The following is a 16,546-nucleotide window of genomic DNA, read 5'->3' on the forward strand; positions in this document are numbered from 1 at the left end:
AAGGCCCACCCTACATCTTCCTCTCTCCACCTGCCCTTTCTTATCCCTGTGGTTGGGGCCCCTTCCTTACCCTCCCTTCTCTTCCTTTTCTTATGTGTCATGTCTGAAAACCCCCAAAAAAATACAAAACAACAAAAAACAAAAAATAAAAGGCTCTTTTCAGAGCAGCCATTCACATTTCAAAAATATAAGTGGCAATGAAATGCTGCAGGGCTCTGTGAATTTTTAGAAGTCAGCTGACAGTCCGTGGACATTTAACATTTTTGGGGTGCTGTGCTATCAAAACCAGTGCACTCTTCTCCGGGAGGAAGTGGTGGCTCTGAAAATAACCTTTTTGTGGTGTTTTTCTGTGTTTCAAAAACTTAAAATCATCAACACCTATTGGAAAAAAGATTGCTGTAATTCCAAAAAGGGTTGTAATGTATATTTCACAGAAAAATCTAATTACCAGCATAAGTAAGATGTACTCCATCTCTGCAAAAAATATGTGTACTACGAAACATAATATTTTAATTGTGAAAAGAGGACATGCCAACATCCCTCAAAAAGGAGCAAACAGCCTTGTTGACATTGTGCCTCGCTTTCTCCATTTGTGAACCAAATGAAGAAGAACGCAGCCACATTTCTCTATGCGCAATACGAGAACAAATTACGAGTCTCACAAAATCTAGACAATCTGCCTTCTGAAAGATAAAGCCATAGCTATCTGCTCTCCTCTCCATGTAAATATTTTCTGACAAACTCTCCTTACACATCACACCCACTAAACCTTATTGACCAATCCCTTGCTCTTCTAAGTCTCATTTGCATGACTCTCAGCCTCAAAATCCCTGTATGTAATGCGCGTTGTCCACGGACAATTGCCATGTCTGCGGACTAATCGTAATTTCTAAGAGTGAGGAATGAAAATTTAAATAGTGTTTCCCACTTCCTCTTTGAGGTTAGCTCTGAAAAGAGGCTTTTTTTTGTTTTTTTGGAAACTGCTTATAAAAAAACAGCTTTTATTTTGTAATATTTTTTTCACTTAAATTCTTCCTGATGTCTTCACATTATCCTCTGTAAGGCACTCCTTATATTTTGAAATAACATGGCATTTCACAATATGGATAAAGAAATGCCATCTGATTTAAAATAGTGACAATTAACATAAGCAATATTGTCATTGTTACAAGACAACATGCTACTTCTCAACAAAAAAGCAGACATCCCTCTGTTCTCCAAACACCTTGCACCATTTTGCTGGGGACAGAAAACATTGGAATTGTCCCATAGTTCCCTAGGCAGTATTTGAGAAAAAATCACTTTCCCATGTGGAACAACCTCAATCACTGCCTAAACCAACTTTTCAAGACTACTCAAGAAAGTAGTGGCACTAGTGTATTGCAAATGGACACCACCCCAATGCAGTACCACTACATCTGGACTCTTCAACATGCAGAAAGTTTTAAAGATCCAACCACTGCCTGCATATTGCAACCAGGCACAGTTGACAATAAACCTCCACTCCTTCAAAAACAAAACTGGCAGCCTTATGTTTAAACATAGCATACCTCTCTAAACCATCTACAAACATATCTACAACCACCAACACCCTGACTTTCTCCACCTCTGCCATCTTCACTACACACAACCTCTCTCAACACAAAGCAGAACCTCAACACCTGATTGGCTAATCCCCAAAATACATTCTCATTTCATGCTCAGAAGCCCGGGATGGGACATGTCCTGTCCGTGGAGCGCGTACCACTGGGGCAGCCCTGCTACCCTTTCCACTTCACTCTCTGCACCATTCCCTCATTGGCTACTGTTAAGCAGTCACACAACCATCCGCTAATCACATCCAAGAACTCTACATCTAACTCCACCATCAGAGTTCAGCACTTTAGATGTACTGTTGATCACTCTGAGTACAATTCTGCTGTGATTGCAAAACACACGCAGCAACAACTGCTATAAAACTCTCCAAGATTTCTGCTTGCAGATTCATGCACATCCACATGCACGAACACAAACTACAAGTATGGATATTTTCTGCACAGTACCTGGACAGCTCTTGTATAAATGCATATATACAGGGTAACTGCTACTTACCCTGTATAACGTTTAAAAAGAGCTTACTGTCATTTATCCCATCTGCTATAATCAAGTGTCACTTGCAAAGGTGTTTTCTCTCCAAATTTGTATTTACCCATATTACTAACTGTAATGTACAAACTGTTATTCTCTTCATTCATTCTATCATTTGCGTAACCAATGCCACCTATTTATCCATATTTCAACCATAACAGCATTTTATGCATTGTAGTGCATAGGATGTACATACAATGTCCTTTCTATACATTCTAGATATGTTACATACAAACTATAATTTGAACTTCCTTTAGAAATGATTATAATAGTAATCAACACAACACACACAGCTGTCTAACAAAGTGTCATTTTATATTAAAAGATGGGAGAAATAACAGTATAATTGTGGGAAAAGACTTTGTAGGGTGTTATTAAGTGACACACAGCCAAGATGAGTACATGCACCTTTATTTGTGCAGACAGATTGCCAATATCATTGGAAAGGCTCCCAACTAAAACAACATCACTGCTTCTACAGCTGTTCTTCCAATCTAGACGGCTCTCCCATTCCAGCTTGTAGTCCATTCCGTTCTACAATTTACAACATTCAACTATACACAGGTGCAGTCATGTCTATCACATCATGCACAACTATGTACAAACAGTGTACTAAACCAACACATATAACATCTCCTCTTTCCTTTCAGTCTGCAAAGCAAGCACCACACCCTTCATTGCAACCCTTACTTTATTTCAGACTCTCCCATCTCCAAGCAGCACAGGATCACCCAGTAATTTGCTAATCACCTGCAGTCTGGTAAACGTGATTTGGCATTTTTCCAGCTATTCTTATTTGAACCTTCTCCCCTACAAGTATCCTGGAGAGTAATAAGCTTCTGAACTCATCAAATTCTTCTGCTTGATTTCCTACACACAAATACAAACATTGCATGCTTTTCCCCACAGTTCCTGCATTTACCCTGTATAAATAGCAAGAAAAGCATACAGTTATTTCTCCTATCTCCTAACATCCAATAACACTGCCTTAAAAAGCCAAGTGTGCTCTGTGTGCTAACTATTGTAATCATTTCTAAGCCAAGTTCATCTGACAGACTCTAAGTAAAATATACAGAATGCACATAGACAAGGAAACAACGTCTACATGCTATCAGAAAGCACTGCCACTGCAAAAACAAACAAACAAATTCATGTCTACATTAACAAAAGTGCTATTAACACACATATTTACTAACTTCTTTCTTTCACAATTGAAGTGAAGACCACTCTCCTGAAAACCAGAAGCATCTGAACTATGAACCAGAACTCCGAAGAAACCTACTCTTTCCATCCAAAAAGGCAAGTGTAATACTGGCATGATGTTCTAACTGTTAAACAAATACTATAGAATTCTAGTATTGTAGAACAAACAATTGTATTAACCCTGCAGTATTAGATTCAGTATTACTGATTGCCCCTCAGCAGGTGCACACTTTGTATTGTCACCTGAACACCAGTAAAGTAACAGACAAATACGCAAATAGCCTTGTCAACCTAAAGTAACAGCCCATTGCACAATCACACACCTCTACATACTTGCCTACCATCATACTCAGACACTCATGCACAAAGCACACATACAATGCACAACGTCCTAACCCACACTTTCTTTTTTCTCCAACAGACCCCAATGAATGCCTACCAAAAAGCAACTCCATAGAAAGCAACGCAGAAGTAGACAAAATCAAAATAAAAGTGTCCAAAATAAGCATCCATAATACAGTCACCAAGCGAAACAAAAGCAGCTTCCAATAAAGAAACTTTGCCTCTTCTTTCAAAATGTAAAACTAAACAGAAAGTTATTAAAAAGACTGCAGCTACCACTAGTGCTAACACTGCACCTATAAATCTCGATGTAGCCACAAGTAAGCAAATTATTTTTCAAAAAAGTTCTGCCACAGAGTCCTTCAGAACCTTATAAAAACAGGAGAGAAATCAAGCACAAGCCATAAAACCTACCGTAGAAAATGAATCCTAGAAGACAGTGCAATCCTTCTCAAAAGGAAATTATTTATTTTACTTTTAAATGAATGAAACCACTAACAAAACTAACTACTAAACTACAAAAAAGACTTCTCAATAAATGTAATATCAACAAAGATAGTTTTGCAAACATCTGTGGAGGTGAATGGAGTCACAAGAGCAGCTCAGAACCATATTTCAATGAAGAAGCATACAAACAAAATCAAAGAAACCCAATTGCTATACATAGCAGTGGACGAGGGTATGAACAGGTTAACAAAACCATTATGGAACAGGAAACGCTGCTCACATAAATATCACCAGAAAACATAGTATCAACTCTCCATTCCACTGAACCAATGCGTCCAGTCTACAAATGGCCGTACACATCAATGTGTAACATAGTCAAAAAAACATTGACATCTTTACGCCAGTTCCTCAATCAGTATGTGAAAAGCAATGACAAATTGAAAATAAAACTATTACAAAGTATGGACTCCTGTCCAGTGCGAAAATACACAGGACTACAAGAACATTCATTAGCCTGCATTCCTGGACCTATTTGCAAAAGCACCTTCCACATATCAAAATGATATCAACACACCACTCAACTATAAGAAATCTGGCTCATTAACTGTACTATGCCAAAATTCCTGCTTTAGCACTAGCCAATTTAAATAACAATCTTCTACATGGTACACCCAGATAACTACTAGAAGAAATATTTTCGAAGTTAAAGCCATTTACAAAATGCAATAGCTTTACAACAGACTAGCAACAACTTTACAGATGGCAACCTTTTACTACACACATACAAAAAAGAAATACTAAAGTTTAAAAGTACATCTGCTGAAGTACCAAACCATGTGTGTGTGTTTCACTGCAGGACTTTCTATAAGAATAGTACAAAAACTGTAGACATAATGTACAAAATAGAAGGCAATAAAGATTCCAAGTTATTCCAATTAGCTCCCTATCTTATAGCAGAAAACAAAAACAAAATCACTGACCCCTTAATACTTTGCAGTCACTGCACTGCACTGCTAAACTTGACAACAACCAAATACCTTCATATGCTATCACAAATGACTTGGAAGAATCATAATTCAAACAGTGCACCGATTTCAAGCAATAATACGCCTTCAACCAAAAACAGCAAAACTACCTCCCTCTGAATTAGTGAAAGTCATTTGTGGCAAAGTAGTTTATTTTCCATTAGATCTCAAATAAAATGTACACACTCTGGGAATGCAACGTCCAATAGATCAATCCTTAATTATCTTAGTAAATGGCATACCGAGAAAAGACAAAACAATTTGGCAACAACTCCTGGATTTACATATAGTTAGACGAGCCATGCAATATCTAAACGACAAAAATGAATACTACAAAGACATACATATTGAAGAAAACCTGAGGGAAACAAGCAAAATAATTCAAGACTCGTCAGAAACTGGTCAATTTCAACTTCTATATCCTGCTACAGAATACAATATTTTATACCATTATATAAGTCACCCATTACAATCTAAAGACACCATAGATAATGTACTGGAAACTTACCAAATGCGACAAGCCGAAGGATTTCCAATCAGCATATGGGGACAAAAGTATAGAAGCACAAGCTTTTCCTCTACTCTTTCCTACTGGAAAAGGAGGAAGGTATGATTAAAGACCCAAATAACAGCATCAAATACCGGTCTTTACGAATGTATTCTGAAGACCCCAGATTCAGACAAAACATAGAATTCATATTCCACCTTCTCTTTGAAAGTGAACGAGCAACTCTATGCTACGGAGTTTCACACATATTAAAATCAGGTACCAATTTTCAAAATAAGTCAGCTATGTAATTACTACAAAAAGTGCAAGAAAAAGATGAGGCTTTACAGTGAAGCATTACAAATCTTTTAGCAAACATGCATGGTACAAAAGAATACTGGTTCCGACGTCACACAGATGTACGCTGTATGATTAGAAACCTTGGCCCACCCACTTGGTTTGTGACATTTAGGGGGTAATTCATAGAATTCAGCGCACAAGTGGCGCACGCGGCTGGCGCACAGTGTGCGCGTGCGAATCCCTGCGTCAGCCGCGTGCGCTAAAACACATTTCCGCGCACAGCGTATTCATGGATTCCAGCCACCAAAACCACCCGTGGCGCACAGCGCCAGTTACGCCCCCAAGAACGCCTCTCGCGCAGGGAAAAGCCATCAATATACCCAATCCAGCGCAAAGGGCTGCGCTAACCCTGTACCTGCACGGCAAGCGGGCTACGTGTATCACTGGGGTGCACGGGAAGTACCTCACGCGATTGGCCCCGTGCGAGCAGGGTACGTGTATTTCAGGGGTGCGCGGGAAGTTCCACACGCGATTTCCGCAGGGTACGCGTATCTCAGGGGTGCGCGGGAATTTCCAAACGCGATTGGGCCCGTGCGAGCAGGGTACGCGTATCTCAGGGGTGCGCAGGAAGTGCCACACGCGATTTCAGCAGGGTACGTGTATTTCAGGGGTGTGCGGGAATATCCACACGCGATTGGGGGTACGCGTATCTCAGGGGTGCGCAGGAAGTGCCACACGCGATTTCAGCAGGGCACTTGTATTTCAGGGGTGCGCGGGAAATTCCACATGCAATTTCATCATGGTACGTGTATTTTGGGGTGCGGGGGAAGTTTCACACGCGACATCAGCAGGGCACGTGAATTCCAGGGGTGCGCGGGAAGTTACACACGCAATTACATCAGGTTACGTGTATTACAGGGGTGCATGGGGAGCACCACACGTGAATTGCATGTGTGGGTCCTCCCAGGTGTTCCCTCTACACCCTCCACGGCCCCTGCAGGTGGCTCACACCACAGGGGCCTACCGTGCACATGTCCTGCAGGCACACCATCCACCATGGCCATGACCCCCAGCCAACCCACATGTCAACTTGCACTACTGCCCACCAACGCATGTCCCCCTGCACCCCCAGTCACCAGGGGCACCTGCCACCAGGCCCCCACCCATGTCTCCCACCACCCCCACCCCCCAGCAGTGCAGGGGCACCCACCACCAGGCCCACACCCATGTCTCCCACCACCCCCACCCCCCAGCAGTGCAGGGGCAGCCTCCACCAGGCCCCCACCCATGTCCCCCAACACCCCCACCCCCCAGCCACCAGGGGCACCCACCAGCAGGCCCCCACCCATGTCTCCCAGCACCCCCACACCCCAGCAGTGCAGGGGCAGCCTCCACCAGGCCCCACCCATGTCTCACAACACCCCCACCCCCCAGCCACCAGGGGCAGCCTCCACCAGGCCCCCACCCATGTCTCCCAGCACCCCCACCCCCAGCACTGTGGGGCACCTGCCAGCAGGCCCCCACCCATGTCCAACTCATGTTCCCCACCACCCCCACCCCCCAGCACTGTGGGGCACCTGCCAGCAGGCCCCCACCCATGTCTCCCAGCACCCCCACCCCCCAACCACCAGGGGCAGCCTCCACCAGGCCCCCACCCATGTCTCCCACCACCCCCACCCCCCAGCCACCAAGGGCAGCCTCCACCAGGCCCCCACCCATGTCTCCCAGCACCCCCACCCCCCGCCACCAGGGGCAGCCTCCACCAGGCCCCCACCCATGTCTCCCAGCACCCCCACCCCCCAGCCACCAGGGCCAGCCTCCACCAGGCCCCCACCCATGTCTCCCACCACCCCCACCCCCCCAGCACTGTGGGGCACATGCCACCAGGCCCCCACCCATGTCTCCCAGCACCCCCACCCTCCAGCAGGGCAGGGGCAGCCTCCACCAGGCCCCCACCCATGTCTCCCAGCACCCCCACCCCCCAGCACTGTGGGGCACCTGTCAGCAGGCCCCCACCCATGTCCAACTCATGTTCCCCACCACCCCCACCCCCGAGCACTGTGGGGCACCTGCCAGCAGGCCCCCACCCATGTCCAACTCATGTCTCACCACCCCCACCCCCAGCACTGTGGGGCACCTGCCAGCAGGCCCCCACCCATGTCCAACTCATGTTCCACACCACCCCCACCCCCCAGCACTGTGGGGCACCTGCCAGCAGGCCCCCACCCATGTCCAACTCATGTTCCCCACCACCCCCACCCCCCAGCACTGTGGGGCACCTGCCAGCAGGCCCCCACCCATGTCCAACTCATGTCTCCCACCACCCCACCCCCCAGCACTGTGGGGCACATGCCAGCAGGCCCCAACCCATGACCAACTCATGTACCCCACCACCCCCACCCCCCAGCAGTGCAGGGGCACCCACCACCAGGCCCCGACCCATGTCTCCCAGCACCCCCACCCCCCAGCCGTGCAGGGGCAGCCTCCACCAGGCCCCCACCCATGTCTCCCAGCACCCCCACCCCCCAGCACTGTGGGGCACCTGCCAGCAGGCCCCCACCCATGGCCAACTCATGTTCCCCACCACCCCCACCCCCCAGCACTGTGGGGCACCTGCCAGCAGGCCCCCACCCATGTCCAACTCATGTCTCCCACCACCCCCACCCCCCAGCACTGTGGAACACCTGCCAGCAGGCCCCCACCCATGGCCAACTCATGTTCCCCACCACCCCCACCCCCCAGCACTGTGGGGCACCTGCCAGCAGGCCCCCACCCATGTCCAACTCATGTCTCCCACCACCCCCACCCCCAGCACTGTGGGGCACCTGCCAGCAGGCCCCCACCCATGTCCAACTCATGTTCCACACCACCCCCACCCCCCAGCACTGTGGGGCACCTGCCAGCAGGCCCCCACCCATGTCCAACTCATGTTCCCCACCACCCCCACCCCCCAGCACTGTGGGGCACCTGCCAGCAGGCCCCCACCCATGTCCAACTCATGTCTCCCACCACCCCACCCCCCAGCACTGTGGGGCACATGCCAGCAGGCCCCAACCCATGACCAACTCATGTTCCCCACCACCCCCACCCCCCAGCAGTGCAGGGGCACCCACCACCAGGCCCCCACCCATGTCTCCCAGCACCCCCACCCCCCAGCCGTGCAGGGGCAGCGTCCACCAGGCCCCCACCCATGTCTCCCAGCACCCCCACCCCCCAGCACTGTGGGGCACCTGCCAGCAGGCCCCCACCCATGGCCAACTCATGTTCCCCACCACCCCCACCCCCCAGCACTGTGGGGCACCTGCCAGCAGGCCCCCACCCATGTCCAACTCATGTCTCCCACCACCCCCACCCCCAGCACTGTGGGGCACCTGCCAGCAGGCCCCCACCCATGTCCAACTCATGTTCCCCACCACCCCCACCCCCCAGCAGTGCATGGGCAGCCTCCACCAGGCCCCCACCCATGTCTCCCACCACCCCCACCCATGTCTCCCACCACCCCCACCCCCCAGCCACCAGGGGCAGCCTCCACCAGGCCCCCGCCCATGTCTCCCACCACCCCCACCCCCCAGCAGTGCAGGGGCAGCCTCCACCAGGCCCCCACCCATGTCTCCCACCACCCCCACCCCCCAGCACTGTGGGGCACCTGCCAGCAGGCCCCCACCCATGTCCAACTCATGTTCCCCACCACCCCCACCCCCCAGCACTGTGGGGCACCTGCCAGCAGGCCCCCACCCATGTCCAACTCATGTTCCCCACCACCTCCACCCCCCAGCACTGTGGGGCACCTGCCAGCAGGCCCCCACCCATGTGCAACTCATGTTCCCCAGCCAACATGTCATCACAATCTAAATCCCTGGTCCCTATGGTCAGCCTCCAAATGCAAAACACCCACCAGGGTATTGCATCCACCCACTCATAATTTGCAATTACATCACAGAACACCAATTGCAAGTTCCGAAACAAACACATTTCCCTCACATACACCCAATGGGTGTCAGTGAATCTCAAAACACATATCATGAAATGCATGAAACCAATGAGATACCACACATACGCTAAGGGCCTTTCCTCGTATTACACGCGGACGTGCAGTTTTCCACGCGCGCTTACGCGCATGGGCCCTTTCCTCGTATTACACGCGGACGTGCAGTTTTTCACACGCGCTGAAATGCCCATGCACGTCTGTCACGTCACAGGGGCGCTTGCGCTTGAGGGGCCTTCTGTCCAATGAAAATGCATATGCGTGCAGACGCGCTTATGCGCTAAGGACCTTTCCTCGAATTACACACTGGCGTGCAGATTTTTCACGTGCCAAATCACTCCGTATCAAGCTGGCCACGCGTAAGCACACGGAAGACCACGCTCCTGCCCAGAAGGCCGAACTACTGCCCACCAGAGCCCCGAGCACGCTCCCACCTGCCATCTGCTGCTGCCTGACTGCCTGCTGCCCACGTGCCCTGCCATTTGCTGCCTGCACATCAGCCAGGGGTGCTGTTGCTGTGACCACCCCTGCTGGAACCGAAGACTCCCGACTGGGATTTCATCGCTCCACAGCCCAGCCCCAGGACCCAGTTGCCCACCCACTCCTGCCTCTGGGGTTGTCATGTCGGGGCAAACACCATCTGTGACCACTGACAACCCCCGGCCAGAGAGGCAGAGGGGCACCAGCTTCAGTGCCACCGAAGTTGGTGTCCTGGTGGAGCAAGTCCTGGGGCAGTATGATGCCCTCTTCGGAAGTTCCCGCGCCGACAAGGAAGGACGGACTCGGATCTGGACTGACATCGTGACTGCCATCAACGCGGAGGGGGTGGCAGTCCGCGACTTACAACATGTCAAGAAGCACTGGGAGGACTTCAGGTCCAGGACCCTGAACAAGGCCCGGCGCCTCTTGAAGGCAGCGGATGCCAAGGGGCGCCGCGGCCACTTGTCGGAAGAACAGATGAGGGTCCTGGAACGCATATCCCCAGCGCTCCACGTCCAGGTCCTTGAGAAGCAGACCCGTCTGGAGTCGAGCAGTGAGTGTACATGCATCCTGATTGTGAGCAGTGCGTGTGGTGATTATTCAATAGTGTGCAGGTTGCACATCTGTTTGTATGGGGTCGAGTATGGGTGGGGGTGTACAGGGCCGTGGGGCTGACACATGCGAGGGCTGTAATGTGTGAGACATGGATGGTGCTTGTGTGTGTAGGCTTGCATGCCAAATGCAGTTGTGTGGGCACACATGTTTGGATGAATGTGTATGTGAGTAGACATGTCCGTGATGTCACGCATGTATGTTGTTTTTGGCTGCATGTATCAGCACTGTGTACATGTGCATGTGTGTGTCTTTAACAAGGGTGCAACAGTGATGCAACATGGATGCATGTGACAGCGGTATGTGGAAGCCTGATTGGCAGATGTGACATGGATGACCGTCTGAACACTGCGACACTTGGCAAGGTGTACACATGCATGCAAGTGTGGTGGTGTGTGTACATGTGTGGTGCACTTCCTGTGTTGCATGTGATGTCTGGCTCACCTTTGGCTGCTCATGCTTTTGTATGTGTATGGATGGTGGTGGCAGTTGTGATATGGCTGTGGTATGGCTCATGTGTGCGAGTTGTAATGACATGTGTGTTGGGGATTGTGATGACATGTCTGAGGTTTGCCAATGCCACTCATGTACAACTGTCATGTGTGTATGTGTCCATTGTACAGTGCCCTGATGCCTGTGTTTTGTTTCTCCCTGTCTGCAGCATCAACTGATGAAGAGGGCGGAGAAGGTGCTGTGGAGCACAGCGGCGGGGATCCCACCGCCAGCCGGAGACGCAAGGCCCGGCTCCCCTCCCATGTTGTCATCTCGTCGGGGAGTGAGGAGTCTGGTGCCGCGTCCCAGGCCGCAGCTGCCGGGGGGAGGTCCAAGAGGCGGAGGTTGGAGTTGGACTCCTCGGCAGCAGAAGGGGCAGCTGGGACCCCACAGGGCCCAATTGGGGAAGATGGCACGGAGTCATCCAGGTTGGTGGGGGGTTTGGTGGAGGAGGAGGCCGTACAAGCACCAGAGACGGGGTCTGGAGGTGGGGATCCCACTGGTGCTAGTGGTGCAGTGCAGGACCAGGGACAGGAGGCAGCACAGGCCGCCGCGGAGGTGCCTGTGTGCAATCCTGTCCCTGATCCTGTCCCTGCATCATCTTGCACCAGCAGGGATGCCTACGTCCAGACCCGTTTTCAGGCAGGGGATGAGCTCACGTCAACTGGCCTTCCTCTGCCTGCGGACGTGGCTATCCAGGTCTGGGTTGAGCCTGTCCTGGCTGGTGTGGCGTTGCGTCAACGGGCCATGCGAGATGACCTGCAGTCTTTTCATGAAGAGACTGCACGTCATCTCGAATGGCTCGTTGACCACGTCAGCCTGCTGGGACAGGTCACCCAGGCCGGATTCCTCCGTCTGATGGGGCTTGCTACGACCCCCTCCTCAACTGGACCCCCTACGCGCCAGTCGTCCTCTGTGCCATCTTCCCACCCATCAGTCACCTGGGTGCCCTGTGGAGCTGCCTCTGACGGTGCGGCCAGGCTGGTGGAGGAGGCATCCCTGCCACAGTCGGGAGTCGGACGTCCAGCAGGGGTGGCCACATCTACGACAGCACCCCAGCCGGCGGAGGATGTGCAGGCAGCAGGAGGCAGTGCACGGGCAGAGGCACAGCAGCAGCAGCAACATGGTGGGAGCCATGATGGCTCGGGGCCTTCAACATCAGAGGGGCAGGCATCGGCGGAGGGCAGGAGGACCCAGGACAGAGAGTATCTTCCGTGTGGCAGCGTTTGGGCCACGCCATAGATGCGGAGCAGCAGCGGGCGGAAGAGGCACGGCTCACAATGGTCAGGGCGGAGAACTCCATGCAGAGGGCCCTGAGGCGGGCCGAGTGCCTCGAGACAATCCACAGGGGTTTGGAGGTGGAGAAGTCGACGGCCCTGCAGACCCTCGGGCCATGGAGGAGGACCGCCTCTGGGACACTGAGGAGGAGTTTGATGATGCCCTGGCCCGGGTCATCCACAAGTGAGCCGTGAAACTAGCCCGCTGCCCTTGTACATAGTTATGTAGGTAGTGTTAGGTTTCATTTTTGTTTTTATTTTATTTGGACCTTTCGGACATTGGCCACATTTTTGTATATAGTTTTTTTTATTAGTTAGTGTAGTTAGATAGGTTTCCTTTATTTTGTTGGGATAATGGACCCTGGCTTGTTCCCATGTATATAGTTCACAGTTGGATTGTATTTTTTTTCACTTTTTAACCATGGAGCAATGGCTTTCTTTTTTATTTCCCATTGGATTTTGTTTTGTGGACATTGACTTTGGACATTACTTTGGAATTTTATTTTTGGTTTTGCTTTTTTTAACGGACATGCTTCTTTTCATTTTTGTACATTCACATTTCTGTTTCTTCATTTTTTATTCTATTTATGTTTCCTTTAATACATATTTTTTTTGGTGAACTTCAATGTGTGGTATCTCATTGGTTTCATGCATTTCATGATATGTGTTTTGAGATTCACTGACACCCATTGGGTGTATGTGAGGGAAATGTGTTTGTTTCGGAACTTGCAATTGGTGTTCTGTGATGTAATTGCAAATTATGAGTGGGTGGATGCAGTACTCGGGTGGGTGTTTTGCATTTGGAGGCTGACCATAGGGACCAGGGATCTAGATTGTGATGACATGTTGGCTGGGGAACATGAGTTGCACATGGGTGGGGGCCTGCTGGCAGGTGCCACACAGTGCTGGGGGGTGGGGGTGGTGGGTAACATGAGTTGGACATGGGTGGGGGCCTGCTGGCAGGTGCCCCACAGTGCTGGGGGGTGGAAGTGGTGGGGAACATGAGTTGGACATGGGTGGGGGCCTGCTGGCAGGTGCCCCACAATGCTGGGGGGTGGGGGTGGTGGGAGACATGGGTGGGGGCCTGGTGGAGGCTGCCCCTGCACTGCTGGGGGGTCGGGGTGGTGGGAGACATGGGGGGGGGCTGGTGGAGGCTGCCCCTGGTGGCTGCGGGGTGGGGGTGGTGGGAGACATGGGTGGGGGCCTGGTGGAGGCTGCCCCTGGTGGCGGGGGGTGGGGCTGCTGGGAGACATGGGTGGGGGCCTGGTGGAGGCTGTCCCTGGTGGCTGGGGGGTGGGGGTGCTGGGAGACATTGGTGGGGGCCTGGTTGTGGGTGCCCCTGCACTGCTGGGGGGTGGGGGTGGTGGGGAACATGAGTTGGACATGGGTGGGGGCCTGCTGGCAGGTGCCCCACAGTGCTGGGGGGTGGGGGTGGTGGGAGACATGAGTTGGACATGGGTGGGGGCCTGGTGGCAGGTGCCCCACAGTGCTGGGGGGTGGGGGTGGTGGGGAACATGGGTGGGGGCCTGGTGGTGGGTGCCCCTGGTGGCTGGGGGTGCAGGGGGACATGTGTTGGTGGGCAGTAGTGCAAGTTGACATGTGGGTTGGCTGGTGGGCATGGCCATGGTGGATGGGGTGCCTGCAGGACATGTGCTGAGTAGGCCCCTGTGGTGTGAGCCACCTGCAGGGGCCATGGAGGGTGTAGAGGGAACACCTGGGAGGACCCACACGTGCAATTCATATTCTATTCCAATTGCCACCAATTATTGACAACATTTACTTACATGGGATAGACCAATTGTGCTTGCAAACTTTAGTCCTTCACAGAAATGCAACCAACAATCCTGACAACACTTACAATGTTTATGGAATAAGGCAGGAATTGGACTACTGTGTCGGAATGGTAAAATTCCCTATAAACACACAAGAAGATCCATAAGAATTTCTAGTGTACTTACTACAAGTACTGGAAAACAAAAACATACCTATAAATGAAATCTTCCAGATTTCATACATGTTGAAAAATACATGCACTCTTTGCAGCCATGTGGCACAAGAAGGGGTCCCTAATGAACGCTTTGTGTATGTATCCATATCTAACTGTGAATCCATTCTATTTCAGCAACTTGTACAAAATGCAAACCATGGCAGATTATGTACTACATGCAATTCAGATAATCGTTCCACCTTACAAATACAGACACATAGTAAATGTGTAATAGTAATGCTTTTACATTACAATGCAGATGGTACCAACAACAACTGCAAGCTGACTGGAATCACACATAGACAAGTATCACTTGGTCAGAAAACCTTCACAACAATAGGTATAATCTACCACGCAGGAGCCACAAGCAATGCAGGTCACTACACTGCATACATAAAAAAGGTGTGGATGGTTCAAATGTAATGATACTACCATTACTCTAAAACAGAGATTACCAGAAAATCTTGTAAACACTTACTTAATATTCTTAAAACCAAAATGTAATAACTAATCTGTGTATGAACATCAACAAAACTTCAACTTGAACAAACTGTTAGAATAGGCCAACAGGTATCTAACTGCCTCAAGATTATGCAAAAAGCAAACAGATAAATGAAAACCATTAAAATGAAACAAGAAAAAAACTGTTAGAATATGCCAACAAGTATCTAACTACCCCAAAATTCTACAGCATGCAAACACATAAAAAAAATACTGCTAAAAAGAAACAGTTAGAATATGCCAACAGGTATTTAACTGCCCCAAAATTCTGCAACAAGGAACCAGATATATGAATACCACTAAAATGGATCAAGAAATATACAATTGGAATACACCAACTGCTGTCTAATTGCAACAATACTACCACCACTTTCAAAAACCATACACCTATGCAATTCCTCCTATTGAAATCAAACAAAGAAATGTATTGTACCATAACGTAGCAAGTTTCTTTTTAATCCAGCATGGATTTTCTTCCCACAGACCCAAAGATTTTATGAACAACCACAGGAACTGAGCAAATTGCACAGTACACTGGTTTGAACTATAGTACTTCTAAAGTAGTAACTATGAGGGTCGACAAAATACAGAAATGTCTACTATGCAATGCAATAACTCGTTATAAACTACCTACACTAAAATGTGATCTTTTCTTTTATCACAGAGATTGAAAAAGAATGTCTGCTCCAATTACCAATGTCATGAAAAAACTGCATACAACCACAAAACGTCCAACAGTAAGTATATAATGGTTGGGCTCACAAACACCACAGCATAACACAGCCATTCAAGCAAACACCTGACAATAGACCACAATCCAAAATGTTGCTTCCTTGGGTATGTTATGCTGCAGTGCTCATTGCCAAACTCTACAATCTTGGATGGATGGCCTGGCCAAAACTCTACATACTGCCTCAACAAAGGAAACAGTAAGCATATAATAATTAGACTCACAAACACCACAACATAACACAGCCATGCAAACAAACACCTAACCAATAAATACAACCCAAAATGCCTAGAGTCTTCAATACCGACATTCTGAACACAATCCAACAAGCAAGCTAACATGAATCATCTCACTATCCTATCAACGCTATTACACTACTGCCAATCAGAACACACATTTTTGAAAACATATCCCCTAAGCAGCCACATACCACAGTCAAAATGTTTGGAGGCATGAGTATGTTATGCTGTGGTGGTCGTGGCCAGGGCTGAAGGCCATGCACCCAAGAATCTAGTCCCTGGCCACAACCACAACAGCATAACACACCCATA

The sequence above is a fragment of the Ambystoma mexicanum genome, chromosome 9 (assembly GCF_040938575.1).
Source record: "Ambystoma mexicanum isolate Mex_15411 chromosome 9, UKY_AmexF1_1, whole genome shotgun sequence".
In the NCBI taxonomy this organism is placed as follows: Eukaryota; Metazoa; Chordata; class Amphibia; order Caudata; family Ambystomatidae; genus Ambystoma; species Ambystoma mexicanum.